Source organism: Falco cherrug, chromosome 10, assembly GCF_023634085.1.
Source record: "Falco cherrug isolate bFalChe1 chromosome 10, bFalChe1.pri, whole genome shotgun sequence".
In the NCBI taxonomy this organism is placed as follows: Eukaryota; Metazoa; Chordata; class Aves; order Falconiformes; family Falconidae; genus Falco; species Falco cherrug.
The window spans coordinates 31,655,296-31,660,671 of record NC_073706.1 but is presented as its reverse complement, the minus strand read 5'-3'; the positions used below and the strand labels follow the sequence as shown (position 1 = coordinate 31,660,671).

The 5,376-nt window shown below is 39.1% G+C and overlaps 1 long non-coding RNA gene across 1 annotated transcript in view; it reads right to left on the bottom strand.

Moving 5' to 3' along the window:
- The window catches only part of LOC114016823 (uncharacterized), a 146,359-nt gene that overhangs the window by 26,843 nt on the left and 114,140 nt on the right, over positions 1–5,376 (bottom strand). The window lies entirely within an intron of this gene.

Genomic DNA, 5,376 nt, shown 5'->3' with positions numbered 1-5,376 from the left:
TACTAGAGTGAGTGCTTCCACTACGGAATGGTTCTGCTGATAGGAAAATATGTGTGCAGCTGCATGCCTCCAGCAAAATTGTACAAAAACGGTGTTCTTCCTGTCCACTAACCTCTTAATTTTTAAGTTTCAACAGATTATTTTATGACTTACTGCATGTAAGTCATTAGAAAAGCAGAAGCAAAAACCCCGAAACAAAAATTTCTAGCACCTTCCTCCCACCATAAACCGATCCTCTCCCAATACTTTGTAAAGCAGACATGCAAGGAATAGTCCTACAGCTTACACAGTCTGTTTTTTTCAACAAGGCACCTCTACTAGAGAAGGAATCAGAAAAGAGCTGGCATACAGGAATAAAATAAAAAATAGCCAGGCAGTCATTCTGGGAGGTGATGGCCTGCTGAGTCGTATGAGGCTATCAGCTAAACAGGTTAGTGGTATCACCCTGCATGAATAACAGACAAGACTATGCTTATGAATGTTTATTCCTGTGCAAAGGCAAAACCTTTTTTTTTCTTTGTTATTATTGTTTGCAAACACTGAAACACTCATGCGGACTTCTGAGGCTAATAATAAAAATTATAAGAAATCTAGAGATTTTAGGTTTTATTTTTTCTTTTTTCCTGTGTAGCTATTTACAATCAGAACTTACTTTCCTGATAAATGAAGAGAAGATGCAAAGTGGATTTGTCACTATGAATGAGAGCCTTGAAAGTTAACTTCTTTCTGAGTATTCATAAACTAGACTGGTTGGTCTGTTGTATGGTAGCTGTTTTATCTACTTATTCCTGGTCTGAATGTCTTAAGCAAGGATCTGCAGCCTAACAGTAATTTTGTCCCTGTTCATGGGTAATCCATGAATGCAAAAAAACCGGAGAGCAACCACCACAAGCTATTTGTAGTGAATTCTTTACACAGCTGTACATGGCAGACACTTGCCTTTGTGTAGAAGACTAAGTGGGTCCTAATCCTCTGTGAACATACATACTTCCAAACAAAGGTGGGTAGGGCACACACTGGCAAAAAGCATCCTTTTCAGTGGGCACCGTGAGGGGTGATACTCTGAAGTAAGTATTACCTCACTTTTATCGGTGTTAGGTGTGTTCAGTAACAAAGACCCAAGACAGGGGCTACTGAATGTGATAGAAGATCTTACAACTAATTAAAGAAGAGCACAAAATCCTTTTCTTTTTCCTTTTCCTTTTGCTGTTCTGAGGGACATGCAGAAGTCCAAGTTACCACGTTTCTTTCTTTGCTCTCTCCCCTCCCCACAAGTAGAAAGCTAACGATAGGCATCAGGCAGTTTTTCACTGAAAATGTTGAGGAAATCAATAGGTTTCCCCCCACCTCCAAATTTCAGTATTGATCAAATAGCACTGTAGGACAAAACTGTTCCAGACAGGTTGAGTGTTAATCCTTAAATCCCCATGCATGTTGTAGGACCACCAAATTCAGTATGATGATTTCTGTCATTAATGCTATATATAAGCATAAATCTGAGAAACTGACTTACAGTATCTTCCCCATAAGGCCCGGCCTGGCTTATCTTACCTGTTACAGCGGGAACAGGCATGAATATCTGTCAGCTAGCTGTGAGACAAGAGCCCTGTATTCACTGAGATAGATATGTCACCTTGCTATCCAGTAGGATTTGTGAGTGCTCAGGAATGCTAAAACTAAAGTACAATGGATATTTAATATGCTATTAAATCCATGGATACACACTTACACCTGTTCCAGCAATATAGCAGGGCAAATTTTATTCTTGATTACTGTATTACAGCAAATTTTGTAGTCATGCTGTGTGTCATTTTGGCAAAATGACAGTAGTAGCGTATGGATGTTTAAACTTTATTTTTTGCAGCCTTGATTTATTTATGCAAGTGAGATATCTTTCATGAATTTTAATCTAAAAACTGGGTTTACAAAATCTCAGTGCATCTGCAGTCACCAATAAGGCCTCTTAGCTGAAGCAAAGCTATGAAAAGAGCTAATGTCGACTATTTGTAAGCTCTGTTGGGTTTGTTTCTCATCTGAGGCATTGTTGCATAAAATGCATTTCATATTTTGAAAAAAAATTTTGACTACAGTCTTTAGGTTTTTTTAATGCAGACTGGGGGACCATAGGGATTTCCAAGTTTTCTGATAAGAATGCTTCCCAGCCTCTGTGGTGAAATATACTGTTATAAGTCTTTATTCATTTATTTATCATGCTGCAATTCTCTAAAAAAAAAAAAAAAAAAAAAAGACTTATTCTATAGTGAAATCATTGATCATATGTAGAACTAATCATGGATGAAATGTAAATAATTTATATGTAAAATTAATTTGCCTAATGGTACGGGAGGTCCGTTGGCTATATGGCAGCTTTAATGCTGTTCTGAAGCACTTACTATTCTGGGGAAAAAATAATAATAAAAAAGTAAAGCAGAGCAGTGATTACAGTCTGAGCTTTGCAAAAAGGCTTTTTCCACATTCAGGATATACTCTCAGTTTAAGAGCTCTAGTTTGGAATGCATATTGTGTTGCAGTAGGTGTGTTTATCTTTTTTAAGTACCCAGCCTGACAGAGGTCTAATTTGGCTGGATCCACACTGGTACTATCAAAAGAAGTCTTTCAGCTCAGTTTTAGGGAGACTTGGATGAGGATCTTGGCGTGGGAATGTGAGCCATGTATGCAGTGGCCTCCATGTTGTGTATTTAATGAAGGGCCTGGCACACTTCTGGGCACTTAAAAAAATAAATAGTAGTTGCTGCATTTAATCTGTTAGCGTGTACAAATGTGTGCGTGTATAAATGTGTGCGTGCACGTTTGTGTGGTGAGTGCATGTGTGGGGCTGAATAAAGCACAAAAAATGTCCGCTACCAAATGACAACAACTCCTGGAGGGCAGGGGAGGAGCTGGAGGACACCCTTTCCCAAACTTGTGGTACTCCTGTGTTTTGTGTGACAGCAGTGCTTGCTGGCATTTCAAGCTGGAAATCGTGGTGTCAGTGATGAGCTCTGCAAAATATGCAGGCTTTGACCTCATTGCTTAATGAAAGAAACAGTAGACTGCACTAGTGGGATCATCGTAAGGTCAGTGATTAAAACAGTATTGTAAACAATACTGATACCCTCGTGGTATTCAAATTAACCTCCTACTAAGATTATCTGAAGCTGAACAGGTCTTTGTTAAGATTGTCCAACCTGGTGTTAACAGTTTACTGAAACCCAGATGAAAAAATCCTTCAGGTCCAACATGCTAGGAGATGGATTTATTTTAAAATACTGTCTTCTGAACAAAAGCTCTTATTCTGCAATGGATTACATGTATCTAATAAACTGCTGCTTTTGTATCTTACAAGTATGCCCCCCCTTCCTGGGACATGATTACTTTTATTGAGTTCACTTGAATTCCTTGCTTTTACCTTCAACTAAAAAAGTTGAAACAACCAATCAAACAATAAGTTAGGGAAAATTGGATAATGATGATTAAATTGAAAAAAGAATTATAGATCTTTGGGTCTAGAAAATGAGTATTTATAGTAAAAAAGCCTGCCAAATTTGAAAAGGTGTCATTTGCATTACTTTTTTTTTCCCCTTTAATGTTTGGGATTGTCTTACTGAAATGGTTCTGTGAAACGGAGATGAGTAAGAGATGACAAAAATTCATTCTCCCTATGTTGGAGCTCCAGTGTTAACCATTCATATTCCTTGAACAGGATAGGAAAAGCTCCCTAACTCAGATGATTTATTTTTTTTTAGCTTAATGGGGCTCAGAAGGTATTTTCTGGAAATGCAAAACCTGTACATCAGCAGGCTGTTGACTTGCATGGGGCTGAGAAACAATTCTCTATGCAAAGGACAAAAATGGAAGGTGCCATGGGGCAACAGTACAATTACCACCAAGATGTCCCTTTCATACTACACTAATGTTCTTAAAAGATGGATTGCTTTGCTTGGCTTGCTCCAAAACCTGGGACTGATAAAGTCTGAACAAGCCTTCAGACTGCTCCATCAACACACATATATGCCTCAGGCAAAGTGAACGACGGAAACAACCTACCTTGTACACACTCGTATTTCTATGATTTAGTGAGAATCAACTGTACACCGTCTCTTTGACTCATGAAAGATAAGGAGACACCAGAAACCCAGACATAATTAGATGATAAATTGAATGTGGACAATAAGAGGAAAAGGAAATGATCCCAGCTGAAAGGAACACTGCTCTTCTACAGGAAGATGGCGATAAAAACCAAAAAGGTAATACAAACAATAACATCTAGAAGCTAGGCATGTGGTATTCAGTAACAACGTCCCCTTTTAGGACTATGAAATGGACAAAAAAAGAAAGTGTAAAAAACAATGTGAGAGTGGAGCATGGAACCTGGAGAGACAGGGAGGATCGTGCATGGAAAGGTTATGTGTATTTACTCTCCAGTGATCCTGCAAACTCTAACATGAGAACATGGGAGTTACCTGGTTCCTTCCCTCCTGACATTTTTCTGTTTTCTGAACAGAATTTAGGATAGCAGAAGTTTTACAGAGACATGAATGCAGGACTCACCCAGTTTCCAACTTCCTGAGTGCCCAACCCAGCCCATGTTCCTACACGTCCAATTTGCAGGCTCTTTTTGATCCCACTGACCTGTTCCTATGCAGCAGTAGCTGGTAATCCCTGGGTACAGCTTTGCCTCCCTGGGGCACCGAGGGTTGGATGCCCTTGCTGCACTTGTACGATCCAGCCAGGATCCTGCCTCAGGGCTCAAAAGAAGCGATGGCAGCAGAACTGAAACAGCTAGCTCCGAAATGGGAGTAGCGTTAAAGGTGCAGCAATGCTACCTGTAATACCAGTAAATTCAAGTAGTGACAGTAGTAAAGCTGTAACTTTAACAATAAGGACTCACACAAAGGCAGTAGAGTACAAATGATTCTAGCAAACTGTGAGCAGTGTAATAAAATCCTGTTCTAAATGTCATTCTAGTCAAGAGATACAGAACTCTCACTTTTGAATAGTCCTACAAGAGACTGAATAGTACTACTAGTGTTCAGATGAGCATGAAATAAGGCAAATGTAGCAAAGCTATGAATTCTAACACAACTACAGCCATGGATGTTCCTGAAGCATATTTTGCCCTGCAGTTTTATAGTACTGAGTAACTTCAAGCTCATTTTTCTATGTCTCTCTAATGTTCAGTTTCTTAAAGCTGGCATCAGAAATCAAAGGCAGAGATGCAATTCCGTACAAGGGTTTGTTTACTTTTCCCGTTGTCCGTAACCAACATCTACCTGGTGTGAGTCCTCCCCCATTTATTCTCCCCAGAGAAGGAGAATTTAGAATTTGACTCAGGCTTTTTTATGATACAAAAGATAGAAAAAATATTTTTTAAGA